Raw genomic sequence first — 14,191 nt, forward strand, 5'->3', positions numbered from 1 at the left:
AAATTTTCTCTCAGATACCTCAGCCCAAGCTGATGTTTCTAGAATGTGCTGGCTATAGCCATATGTTTGGTGATTCTATCGGTGAAATGTGTGGACAAGGTGGCTGAGGGCTGCCAGACTGTCACTGTGTGAGCAGGTTGGCCTGCATGATGGGTGTGGATAATCCTGTCATAATAAGCAAAATGACACCCAGCTCTGTCATTGTGTGGGAAACCCAGCCACCTTGGCTCCTAAAGGCCAGATTTAGAGGAAGAGGGGGGCAAGCTTTGCGTACCTCATTCACAACACAGCTGGGAGGAAACCAAACTGCCTGAGATGGTACAATAAAAATGTATGCTGATATATGGAGGGGGAAAGAATCTCACGTTGTAGATGCCTATCCAGGTTTTCAGCTTAATGACCGAAAAGCTTTCTCTGAAAATTCCAGATCTCCTCCCACCAAACCTAACCCAGGGGAGGGAGCGCACTTTTGGTCAGGGAAGGGTTAAGGGCATTATGCCTGCAACCAGGTTCTTGAAGGAGTTAAACAAGAAAATGTTTCAGACTTCTGATTAATGGCCAGGGACATTCCAAGCTGCTTTGCCTACCTCAGCAGTACAGGACTGGTACGCAGGGTAATATCTAATAACTAATCTTTGACACAAGAATTAAGTCATTTTGCAAGAAAGCAGATCATTAGAAGCCAAATTGAATTATAAGTAATACTATCTCTGTAGAGGATTGTAAATTAATTGGTTTTTAACAATAACATTTCTGTGTTTTATTAAAGCAGCCTAAGAATTCGGTGAAGAAGGGAGCGCAGCAGACAAACAGGCCAGGTGCCGGCGATGCAAATGAAATGGATGACAGATGGCGAGTAGCACGCTCACTCACTGCGCGTGTATAATGGATAGAGGTAATCAAATTCCTCTGTGAATTGGCGACTTTCTTTACATCAGGAACTTGAACGCGGGCTCCCTTACACATCTCTCTACCCCTGCGCTCAGCACGCACATGCGCATGGGCACACACCACACACACCACCACCACCCCCCCTTTCCATTACATACACATAGGTCCTAATTATAGCCCATGTTAGTATCAGAAAGATGGGCCATAACTCTATTTACATAACACCACGCGCAAATATCATTCCACCAAATCAACCTGTATACACTAAACAACAGATTTGTCTGATGAGAACACCACACTCAGGAAACAAAGCAACCTGTTTCCATGAGAGGAGTTCCCCTCAGTAACAGAAGTGATACCTAGACCAAGGGATGGGCGTCAGTGGGAAAGAACTACTTCTGGCTCCTTACTTTGAGTCTTCCGGGAGTGTCCTTTGGAAACTGAAGAGAATTCTGATGGGTTTCCTTTCACCTTCAAATAATGGTTGAGGAGACTCAAAGAAGCCGCTGACCCAAGGCAACCCCTGGATTTATAGACTGTGGGCCAACTGGTTTGTCTCGTCCCCATGCTGCGACCAAAGAGATTGCTTTATTTTACTGTTTCTTCTGAAAAGGGAAAACTGTACTCAGCTAATTCAAGGACACAAATTCACATCCCACATGAGACAACAGAAAGTAGTGTCTCTCAGGACTATAATATATGAACCTACAGATTGCTGAGAATTACCTTGCGTGGGCTCAAATCCGTAATTCCAGTCCTATCCTGGCTTTATCCCCTTCCTTCTGACTGCTCACTGGACATTTCCACTTGGTTGTTTAAATGTCACTTCAGCATCGGTATAGTCCTTTTGGTCAAAACCATGTTCATGTGGAAAGTCTCCTTTCTCTGACCTCTCTTTTACACAGACATGAAATTCTTGAATTTTCCTCAACTTTTCTCTTCTTTATACATCACCTACAGTCAAAATATAAAACCTATTGATTTTTCTTCTAAAAACGTCCTAACATTCATCATTTCCTCCATTGTCCCGCTTCTGGGTTCTAAACTGGACCTCATGGCTAGACAACTTCGTCTGCCTTCTGTATACTTTCCTCAGACTCTGTCTCTTACATCTCCCACTTTCCCTGTTCTCCTCCTGACTAGTGTCCCCTACACACTGTTTCCAGGGCTCTCTCTTTCCTACCTCATCCAATCCTTTGCTGGCCATCAGGCTTCTCCAGATAGCCCCGATTCACACTGGCTTTCTCAGGGTGCACCATTTGCTCCATCAGGGCCAGTCTCCTGCGGTCTCTGCAGTGCCACGTTTGCTGTGGGTCAACCTCCCATAATCCATGCAGCCACCATGTTCCTTCACCCTCAGGGTCTTCACACATGCAATATCTTGCCTGGGCTGCTCCAGATCCCTCCCTCTTCCCCTAACCACATCAAGGCCTGCTCTAGCTCCCTTCTCTGTGAAGATTTCCCTGACTACCCTCTCTGAACCTCACACAGTAATGAGCCCACTATTGAGTCCATCATTATTTGCTCTTTCGAACTGTTTTCTGATTGCTTCCCATATGATGGTGGGGTCTGCTCAGCCATACTGAAAGTCATGTGAGATCGAGGATTGTGTGTTGCATATGTCTGTACCCATCCCCATTGGCACACTCTGCATGGTGCTCAGGAGACATCGTGCCTGCTTTCTTACCATGCAGCAGGTACCAGGCCAATAGGCCTTTAGCACTCCCACTCTTCAGGAGCAGTTGACCCCCGAATTCAGATCATTGCCCCTTCTCCCTATACCCTTGAGATTTGATTCTCATCACACTTGTCTTTGACCACACTCCTTACTGGGTGGCCTACTTTAGGTAAGCCCCTTTCTGGCTTGCTTCGGTCCTGGGACCCCTACTTTGGAACTCCTTCTCTTTCTCCTTTGAGGAATCTGCTCAGGAAACTTACTCTTAGGAATGCTGAACAATAATAAGTGCCTGACTAGTGTGTGTTCATTGATGTGTTGTTTCAGGGAAAAAATCTATTTTTTTCTCAGTGCTTCTTAGGCTATGGCATAAATCTACCAGGTCATTCTGAAGTACATGTTATTTGTCTTTATTTTATTTATATATATAAGTGCCTACCAGAACACCTCCATACACCAGGCCTTAAATTTGATTCCAAGAAGTAAAAATGACATTTGCATTGCAGGATTCTGTGCTTAAGGCAGCAGAAAGCACAAGAGTTTGGCCTGGTGGTACTAATTTTGTGTTGACTCCTCCTCAGGGAATACTATGCTTTTGGACTGTTTCTGATTTCCTATTAGATGGCATTAAAGGAAGTATATTATATCCTGAACCTAAAAGGATCAGCTCTTTAATAAACCAAATTGACCTTTCTGCTTTTTTCCCAAGGGGATTGGGGTCCTCCTCCATGCCTTGAAGCCCCCTCTCTGCCCTGCTAACAAATTGATTTTGTGACTGTTTTGTTTGGCTTTTTTACATGACAACCACATATATGGTGAAGAATAATGACCAAAAGTCATATTCCTGGGCAACTGGGTATAGCCAGATGAGACGATAAATATAATTTGTTGAATTACAGAAGTAGCTCCTGTTCTGCTGGATGTGTGTTCAGCTTCAACATCTTGGCAAAGAGATGATGTCACCAGAGTCATAAGGCAAGTGGCAGACCACCTGTTAAGCATCCAGGCACAAGTCAAAACCAAGAGCCCTGAGTCTAAAATGTTCCCTTTTTAAGTCTCATGATTCCAATTTGAAGTTATACTATTTTCAACAAAACTCTTTTTTATTACCAAAGCTCTATGTTAAGGATAATCAAATATTGGAAGACTTGGTGTTTTCATACTTTCCTATAATTACTGCATTTACCATGGTACGTACTTCTGGAAATGGACAGCCTTGCAACCAATAGAGAATCCAAACACTCCTAATCCTGTGCCATGAATGAACTATATAAATATTCTAAATGAAAAATAGATGGGTACACATTGCTTTTGTGGGTCTGTATCAGAGTAACTGGATTACAGGAAATATTCTGAACCGAACTCACCTTTCTTGTGGCCAGCCAAAACCAGGATTCTGATTTATTGCAACTGTAATGCTCAGTATTAGCACCTTGTGCTCTTGCTGAAAATTAAATTTACTTATATCCCTCAGATATGCTCCCTCTCTGACAATTTTGGCCTTTCTTTTGCACAGGAGAAATTCTGCAACTGAGTTCCAAAGCCTCTCTTTCCTAATGCATCTGTAAACAGCTGCAGCTCCCTGTTCAATATTGGCTGCAGCTGCCATAATGCCCCAGAAGGACAACCAAATGGAGAGAGCTCCCCTTAATTGCCTTGCCACCCCCGATTGAATTTATGTTTTGTTTTTAAGTAACATTTTGTTGCATTTGCATTACTGAAATTACCAGGTTACAGTAAACTATATTCCCAAATCAATGTCCCCCCAAAGAAAGCAGACATGAACTTTATCACCAACAACAAATTCAATTTTCACATTACCTACTGACAAAGAAGCTTGTGCCAACAACACTTGCGGATTCCTGAAAAGTCCGCCAAACTAGAGGAAATCCACAAATCTTAGGTTTTATTATCTCGTAGTTTTGCTTTCTATTTAACTATTGCTTTTCACCTATAGGTAAAAACTAAGCTTCGCATGCTTTGTTTTTATTTCAAAATCAGATAAGGTGACACATAAAGATAATCCCAACTGGAACCCTCATGCATTGCTGGTAGGAATATAAAATGGTGCAGGCTTTATGGAAAACCATTTGGCAGTTCCTCAAAAAGCTAAACATTAAATTACCATATGATCCACCAGTTCCACTCGTAGGTAAATACCCAAAAGAATTGTAAAAACAGGGACTCAAACACCAATGCTCATGGCAGCATTATTCAAAATAGCCAAAAGGTGGAAACAACCCAAATGTCCATCAACAGATGAATGAATAAACACAATATTGTATGCACATATAATGGAATATTATGGAGCCATAAAAATGAATGAAATTTTGATACATGCTACAACATGGGTGCACCTTGAAAATATTACACTAAGTAAATAAGCCAGGCACAGAAGGATGAATACATGATTCCACTTATAGGAAGTACCTAGAATAGGAGAATTCATAGAAGCAGAAATCAGAGGAGAGGGTACCAGGATCTGGAGAAAGGGGCAATGAGGAATTATTGCTTAAAGGGAACAGAGTTTCTCTTTGGAATAGTGAAAAAGTTCTAGAAATAGATCATGGTAATGGCTACAGTACTCAAGAGCACTGAATCCATACACTCAAAAATGATTAAAGTGTAAATGCTATATGATGTATATATATTTCCACAATAAAGAAAGTTATTGCCAAGTATCTAGAAAGCTTAAGGTTGTGTTACATATTTTGATGTGAATTCTAATAAATTTAAAAAAAGGTGGGTCAAAGTGTAAGGTTCAAGTTGACAGGAATTTTATCCATAAATTTCTAAAATCTCTGTCAATGATAAAACTAGAAATAAGAAATGTTCTTTAGTGTCTTCTGTTCCATTTTTCTCCAGGTTTGTAGGCATACATACATACACATATAACATTGCTTTGTAACTAAATGTGTTATGTACCTCTGAGTTTGTGACTTGTCTTTCATTTTCTTTATTGTGTTTATGAATCAATTTAAATTTTCAATACTGATACTATTTTGTGCTTCATCTAAAAAAAGTCCAAGATTCCTTATTCTGAAGTCAAAAAGATAATACTACTTTTTTTTCAAGCTTTTATCGTGTCTTTCATATTTAAATTCAGTAATTGAATTTTGTACATGGTGTGAGTTAGGATTAAACTTCATTTTTTTTCCATATAGAAAACCACTTGTTCCCCTAACACATTAACTGAATTCTCTGCCCTTTCTTCCCGACTATCTAAAACATTTCTGTCTTCTATAAAAATTCTCTATATAAAAGTATACCTATTTCTGTACTCCCTCTTCTGTTCCAATCATCAGTTTATTCCTGCATCAATACTATACTGTCTTAACTACTTAGTTTCTTAAACTGTGATACTAAGTACAGCAAGCTCTTCTTCTCATTTCCTTTTCTGTAATACTTTGATTCTTCTTGGATCTATGGTCTTACACATAAATTTTAGAATCCTCTTCTCAGGCTCCATGAAAAATACCCTTAAGGGTTTATTTGGAAATTAATCGAATTTATTTGGAAAGATTTAACATCTTTACAACACTGGCCTTATGCTATCTGTAAACATGAACTACATTACCATTTATCAGCCTTCTCGAGTGCTTTTTAACAAAGTTTTATAGGTTTTTTTTTTAAGATTTTATTTATTTATTCATGAGAGACACAGAGAGAGAGAGAGGCAGAGACACAGGCAGAGGGGGAAAAGCAGGCTCCATGCAGGGAGCCCAACGTGGGACTTGATCCCAGGACTCTAGGATCACACCCTGGGCCAAAGGCAGGAGCTAAACTGCTGAGCTACTCAGGGATCCCCTATAGTTTTCTCTATACAAGTCTGCATATATTTTGTTAGGTTTATTCTTATGCTCTTTATGGTTTGTTGTTATAAATATAAGGCTTTTTATTTGCATTTTTAAACTATGTTTGGCATTTATTGTTTTTGTATGTTGATCTTAAATATAACAACTTAGATTTCCTTATGATTTCTAATAATTTGTAGATTATTTAGGGTTTTCTAGAAATATTCTATTATCTACAAATGGTGACACCTTTGTTTCTTCTTTTCTAATCTTTATAACTTCAAGGTTTTTTTTTTTCCAAAACAAGGTAAAATAGAACATGAGAATGGGTATCCTTATCTTTCTCTGATATAAAGGGACTTCTTTTAAAGTTTTCTCATAAAGAATGATGTTGGCTGAGGTCTGGGACAAAAGATCTTTTTTTTTTTTTTAAGATCTTATTTATTTGAGAGAAAGAGAGAACATGAACAGGGGGAAGGGGCAAAGTGGGAGGGAGAAGCAGACTCCCCACTGAGCAGACAGCCTGATTTGGGGCTCGATCCCAGGACCGAGCCAAATAATGACATGAGCCAAAGGTAGATGCTTAACTGACTGAGCTACCCAGGCACCCTGGGACAAATATTCTTCGTAGGTTTCTGAAGCTTTTCCTGGTTTGCTATGGATTTTTAAAAATAAAAAGGTACTGAATGTTATCGGTGTTACTGTTTTTTCTCCTTTTTATTGAGATGATCACATATTTCTTCTATTTTAATGTAGTAATGTGAATTCTAATAATTTTAGAATGTCTAACATTAAAAATTGATAAGAATAATTATAATTATTCTACTTTATGTGACTAAATCATAGAACAAACTAAAACAACAGCATAGAATTTAAAGAATAATTGGCATTGACGTGTTTTAAGGTCCTTTTTATCTTTCAGGAAAGGAGTTCCTATTACAATTAAAAGTTAGATCTTTGTTAAATAAGGGATCCTTAGAGATTGGATTCCCAGGATATATGCTCCTTAAAAATGCACTTCCTCTGACTCACCTCGGTTAGAAGTAATTATTACTCTGATTTTTTATAAGAGTAAGAAGATCTTTTGCCCTATCCCTTCCTTCCTCCCATCCATGCCACTTCTGTATATAGAGGCCATTTGCTATCCAAGTTTCTCTTGTGTTACAATCTTAAATGTCTGCATCAGCTGGGGTCAAAGCTGTCTCCTGCTATTCTGAAGGTGTTTGGGATTAGGAATATTTAAATCTCATGCTATATATAAGTTAGAAGAATGTTTTAATCAAAATCTATCATTTAAATGACATACTTAGGAATCACTGAATTATTTTCCATTTGAATTCTTTCAAACTATATTTCTTCTTGAGCTGCAGACAACTAATAATAATTTTACAGGGAAAAACAAGTTAATACAGAGCTATGGGCCAAGGGTCTTTTCAGTTAAAAGAGACTTGAGAGTCCCAAAAGCCTGGCTTGGACAAACCAGTTGTAAAAGACATTTTGGGGATAATTTTGAAATTTTGAAAATGGACTGGGTATTACATTGTATCATAGAATTATTGCTAAATCTTGTCAGATGTTACTATGGTTTTGTGATTAGGTAGAAACATGGAATCCTTTTTTATAGATGCCTATGAAGTTATGGGTGAAATGTCATGATATCCATAACTAACATAAAAATATGTAAATAGAAATAAGAAAGTTAATGTAGCAAGTATGGCAACATGTTAACAGTTGTTAAAGTTAGGTGCTGGATATGTGATTCTTTATTGTACTTGTCTATATGCTTTTAATTTCCCACAAGAAAAGAAGGTGAGATTTTAGGTATTAAATAATAAGAGAAAATCCTGTGTGGGGCAATGCCTGAGATAGCTCCAAATATCCTCACTACCTAGTTTTCACACCCTTGTGTCATTCCCACCCCTTGAGTGTGGGCTGGACCTTGTGAGTCACTTCTAATGGATAGATTAGGGCAAAAATGATAGAATATCATTTCTGAGACTAGATAACACAAAGACTCTGGCTTTTGACTCACTATCTCTAGTTTTTCTCTCCAGTACTCTCCCATCCTCTCTCCTCTCTCCCTGCCCTCCATCTGGAAAAAGCCTGCTGCCATGTCCTCAGCTGCCCTACAGAAAGGCCCGAAGGCAGGGGACTGAGGCCTCTAGCCAACAGCCTGGGAGGAACTGAGGCACACCAATAGCCAGTGATGCTCTTGGAAGAGGGTCTCCTCTGAATCAAGTTTCAAGATGACTACAGCCTGATGAGAAACTCAGAGCCAGAGGACTAGTTGAGCAGTTCTGGGTTCCTGACCTACAAAAGCTATGATATAGTAGAAGTTTGTTGTTTTAAGCTGCTAAATTTGGGGGTAATCTGGAATGCAGCAACAGATAACTGATACAAATATTATGAGGAAAAAAGAGTATAAACCCACAACATTGCTAGAGGCATTTGGAAGCATCGCGCGATTTCAATTACTGTTTTCAATAAAGAGCTCCTCCTATTTCAAGAGTTAATCAGATTGGTGGGAAAGAAAAGTCCATGTGGCAATAGGAAATGATTGCTAAAAATTAAAAAAACACTAAGCCACCATTCTGCAAGAAAACACATCTATTAACTGATAATTAAATCAATAAGCATTTATAAGACACCTACAATTTGCACAGCAGTGTTTTAGATGACAGAATGAAAACCACATAATTAAAAGATAGCCCCTACCATTTATTGAGCTGGAGTCTATCCATGCATAAACCACTCACTGAGATTACGCAAGGCAGGTTCTGAAGCCATTTTCATGCTTCCAGGCCATCTGGATACCTCACGTGGAAACTCCAAATGGACAACACAGCTTCTAAGATTTGGTTAGCTTACTTCTAGAAATTAGTTTATGTAAGAGGAGGAGCTGCAATTAAGCACCCACGCCTGCCAGTGTCTGTGTACAATGGCATAAGGATGGATGCAGGGCCAGTCTACTTTGACTTCTCTTTAAAATAACCACAAAGACACACCAGTAGGAGCACAACTGTGACAATCACGAACGAACAAATATTCACCTAGCACCCACCTACCGTGTGCTAGGAACTGTGTTATATGCAGCATAACAGAGGTGAATAAACTAGATGTGGACCCTGCCCTCACTAAGCTTATCCTATCTGGGGAGATGCATGAATAAATTCCAACTATGTGTTATGCTGCATAAGATGAAGGGAAAGCACAGCATGGGGAGGATGCTTCACTGAGGAAGTTTAATTCAAGCTGTGACCTGTAGGATGAAGAGAAATGAGAATATAGCTAGCATTCCCAAAAGCCTGGGGATGAAAAACAGCTTGGCCCTGAAGGTGCAGAAAGGCCAGTGCAGCTGGAGTGCAGGGAGAATTAAGGACAGAAGGACAGAGGTGGGGAGAGGGCAGGGTGGACAGGGTCCTGCTGCCAGGAGGGAATAGTGTATCTCACCTGAAACGCAATGGGAAGCCTCTGAAAGGATTTAAGAGGAGGTGACCTGGTCTGATTTTAGAAGCCTAGTAGGTCATTCCAGCGACCATGTGGGGGAAAGTTGGGGAGAAGTGGGGGCCGGGGCTGACCTCTGGATTCTAGGCACAACTCTCTCTTGGGACTGTACCTCATCTATCCTGTCTTATTCCTCTTATGTTCTCCTTACTTTTGTCTTCCACATTCTGAAAGAATTTACTGAATTCATCTCCTAATGTGCTAATTCAATTTTCTGAAGTACCCAATTCTCTGTCTGGATTACAGTTTAAAATTTTGCAATTGTGCTTTTCATCTTATCATAGACTCTTCAAGTCTCCAAACTGCATTTTCTTCATGCCTGTGTTGTCTAGTTCCATGTGTACAAGATATCTTTCATCTTTTAAAAACAATTTTGTTGGGCTTTTTCTTTGTCATTTACAAAATGCAAGACATCTTCACATTAGAAAAAAACTAGAAAGAACAGATAAGCAAAATGAAGAAAATAAAAATATAGTTTGAATTGCACACTTCAGAGATAGTCAGTGTATGCTTATGGGATTGTTAAGTTTTGTGCCCTTTAATTGTCTGTCTTCTTTCACTTAAAATACTTCACAGAAATCTTTCCATGTGAATGTTCATCTCCAACATTTTTTAAAGCTGAATAATATTTGTGTTTATATGCTGTCATTTCAAGCAGTATCTTTTTTTCCTACCTATCCCTGAAATGCTGTGCTTTCCCATGAGTCTTCTTTCAGCCCTTCTTCTTTTTACTGCATGTATGTCCTGAAGGGAGTTTGCCTATTTTTCATGGATTTAAGGATCATTTAAATTAAATAATGCAACCACAAAACCATACATACCTTCAGCCCAAACCATTTTCTACATAACTTCAGATTCATGCTTAGCTCTCTGCCCAACAGATCCATCCAGGTATCCTACAGAACTCTTTCTCAAATGTTAGCATATGTTAGGATCACCTGGAAGGTTGTGCAAACAGATTGCTGGGCCCTGCCCCAAGGATGTTTGGTTCAGTACATCTCCATCTCGGATGGAGCCCAAAGATACGCTTTCCTAGCAAGTTTCCAGGTAATGTCGCTATTCCTTTGGGGACCACACTTTGAGAACCACTGTCCTATGGACACCTCAAATTCAGAATGTGCAAAACAGAAATTATCCTCTTCACCACTAATGATTCCTACCCTTGCTTTTGACATTTGTGTTGTAGTGTGAAATTCACATAGAAACATGTCCATATCATATGTGTACTGTTCAATGTATTTTTCATAAAATGAATATTCACGTGTAACCAGCCTTTAGATCAAGAAACAGATCACCCCCCAGAAGCCACTTCATGGCCCATTACAATTGCTACACCCCATCTAACCAAACTGATTTCAGACATCAAAGATTGGTTTTGCTTAGCATTGAACTGATATAAACAGGGAGTGCTTCTTTGTATCTGGCTTCCTTCTCTCAACCTCATTATTACACATGGTGTTGATTTTATCTTCGTTTGTGTCCTTCAGGCACACAACAAGAGAGGTTAGGCATAGTCTAGTCTCTCCTTTCTCCCCAGTCTCACACCCATCTAGGACCAGGTCTATCAATCGAACTCATAATTATGTTTTCAACTCATCCCTTTAAAACCTCAAAAAGGGCTCTAATCACCTCTCATGAGAACTATGAGAATATTCTGCTTCCCTGTCTCCATTTTCTTGGTCCCTCCATTTTTGCGCCAATTTGGTAATTTAAAATGAACAGTGCTCTCCTTGTCATTCTCTTTGACTTAAAAGCAAAGCATCAGGAACCAACTTTTCAAATATCACCGTCTCCTTTCCTTTCTTCCTGCAATTTTGCTCTTTTCACCACAAATGGGGATGCTCCACATGGCAGAAAGTAGTTAGCCAAGAACTTTATAGTCTGCTTCTTCTACTCAGGAGAACTAACTTCTTCCTCCTTAGTTCTAGTTAAAAAGAAAAATCCTGGGGAAGGATGTCAGTTGGCTCAACCTAGGTCAGCTGACCAATCCTGATGCACCAGGGCAGATCCAGGCCAGAAAGCAGAGGCATGGTCATGGACAACGTGCATGACCGGTGCCATCTAATAAGCACACGTTGGAAACTGTATAATCTACGTAATTATAGAAGGCTGAATTTAAGTGGGCAGAGGGGAAACAAAGTCCAAAAATAAAAAGGAAGATGTCAAAAGACTTGAGTCATCAGATCTAAAAGGTCCTGGGAAGAAATATTGAAACTACACTTCACCCGTATCATAATGGCATTTCCAAATGCCAAGGATAAATGACAAGGGAACCAGAAGAGCATTGGACTAAATACTAGAAGACAGAGAAATGTTCACAAGTTATAAAACATGAATTTTCCCTTAGAATAGACTGTCATTCAAACAAGAGGAGGAAAGTGTGACATCTGTGGACAAAGACTGGAAATGTACCACCTGCGTCCATTTTCTGGGGAAAAAAACAACAACAACTTTGAAGTCCCAGGGAAAATCATTTAGTTAATCACCCCAACCACAAAAACAAAAAAGACGGAATACAGAGCTCAATAGGGGAAAGTAAAGATACAATGATGAGCAAGATAGCCATTAAAATACATAACTAAGCCTAAATAATGGTAGTTAATGGAGTTGTAAACTTTAATGCTACTATTTAGACAAGAACTTTAAAGTAAAAGATATTAAGTCCAAAGTATATTGAAACTAACATTCTGGGGATGCTTGGGTGGCTCAGTGGTTTAGCATCTGCCTTTGGCTCAGGTCATGATCCTGGGGTCCTGGGATTGAGTCCCTCATAGGGCTCCCTGAGAGGACCCTGCATCTCCTTCTGCCTATGTCTCTGCCTCTCTCTGTGTCTCTCATGAATAAATAAATAAAATCTTAAAAAAAAAACCTAACATTCTGGGTCATTAAAACAATTGGAAGGAGGGCAGGTAAAAGGTAAATACAAGCATATTCATGTTCTTTTATTTGTGAAGAGAAGGACAGTGTTATAAACACTATTAAGTTCTTGTTCAAAAACACCATTAAATTCTAATCCATTTGCTTGAAAACTTAAGTCAGCAAATTATAGCTCAAAGGCTAGCTGACTGTTTTATTGGAACCAGGGCTGGGGCTAGAGGGAGGCCAATGAGAAGCAAGGTTGCAGTGCAGGGTTGGATTCCTGTTTATTTAAAATTTTGATATATGGCTCATGGTAGACTTTTTGCACTAATTTTGACATTTTTATTTATTGCAGGAACATACTTTAAAATCTTGAGTCTTGGGCATCCTCTTAAATTTTGCATTCAGTGTCTCTTAGTCACCTCACTGTGGCCCCAGCCAGGCATCAAAACTACTTGGAGAAATAAATGAAACAGAGAAAAGTGGTCAGTCCTTTAAAACTACAGAAGAAAAAAGGGAAATAACAATACATGCACATATACCTTGGGGAAAAATGGTAAGAAACATATACCGTATAAAAGCTAATAATAAGAAAGCAGAGGAAACAGTAAGCTCAGAAAAAGAAAAATATATAAAAAAGAGGAATATTTGATAATATAGATACATAAGTACTTTTTTACCTGATAAGCAAAATTTACTGATACTTCCATCAAAATGTTATTCTGTATCAGATATACAGAAAAATCATTTACCAATCGATATTGCACTGAAATTGATACATCAATGTCAGCTGAAAGACAAGAAAATTTATATAAAACTCTCAAGGGCTTTCCATTTTTCTTATGGGAAAACTAGAAGTTCTCTCAGCCTCTCTTAGGCTCCTAAATAAATTCATTTTTTGGGCCCCTCTCTCATGCCAATCACCAGCCTTCCCTATATTCAAATGTACCAGACTCCTCCTACCTGGGGTGGTTCTCCCACAGAGCCAGGTCTTCCTGCCACTGGCCTCCTTAACCTGGCTTAACTTTAGGGATTCTTCATGACTCAGCCAAAATATCACAGTCTCAGGGAAGCTTCTCATGGATTCCACACTAGGATCCATCCCTCTGTCCTACATCTCACGGCACCTTTGGATCTTTGTCCATGAACTATGTTTGTAACTTGCAAATATTCATCCTATAAAATGATGGCAGTGACTGGAAATTGTCCACAGCTTTTGAACCAGTGACTTAGCATAACAACTGGTACATAGCCTGTGCCTAATAAATTATTTCTTGCTGAAAGATTCCCATTAAGTATTTACTACTGTTTTCACAATTTATTTACTATCCCTATCCCAGTGCCATTGAATTTTTATTGTAATATTTTTAGTATTTATTTATAGCTGATAGAGTAAATGCCTCCCACTAGTTCTTTTTTAAAATTCTCTTGACAACTGGCAAATATTTAGAACCAGCTTGTCCAGGTC

The 14,191-nt window shown here is 39.1% G+C and overlaps 1 long non-coding RNA gene across 11 annotated transcripts in view; it reads left to right on the forward strand.

Annotated features, from left to right (window-relative positions):
- The first annotated feature begins 207 nt into the window (after positions 1-207).
- Positions 208-14,191, forward strand: part of LOC144288632 (uncharacterized) — a 55,545-nt gene continuing 41,561 nt past the window's right edge. For all 11 annotated transcript variants that reach the window (XR_013356583.1, XR_013356584.1, XR_013356581.1 and 8 more), the window contains exons 1-4: positions 208-331; positions 770-895; positions 3,466-3,541; positions 13,079-13,279. This is a non-coding gene — a long non-coding RNA (uncharacterized LOC144288632). The remainder of the gene's footprint in view (positions 332-769; positions 896-3,465; positions 3,542-13,078; positions 13,280-14,191) is intronic.

This window comes from Canis aureus, chromosome 18, assembly GCF_053574225.1.
Source record: "Canis aureus isolate CA01 chromosome 18, VMU_Caureus_v.1.0, whole genome shotgun sequence".
NCBI lineage: Eukaryota > Metazoa > Chordata > Mammalia > Carnivora > Canidae > Canis > Canis aureus.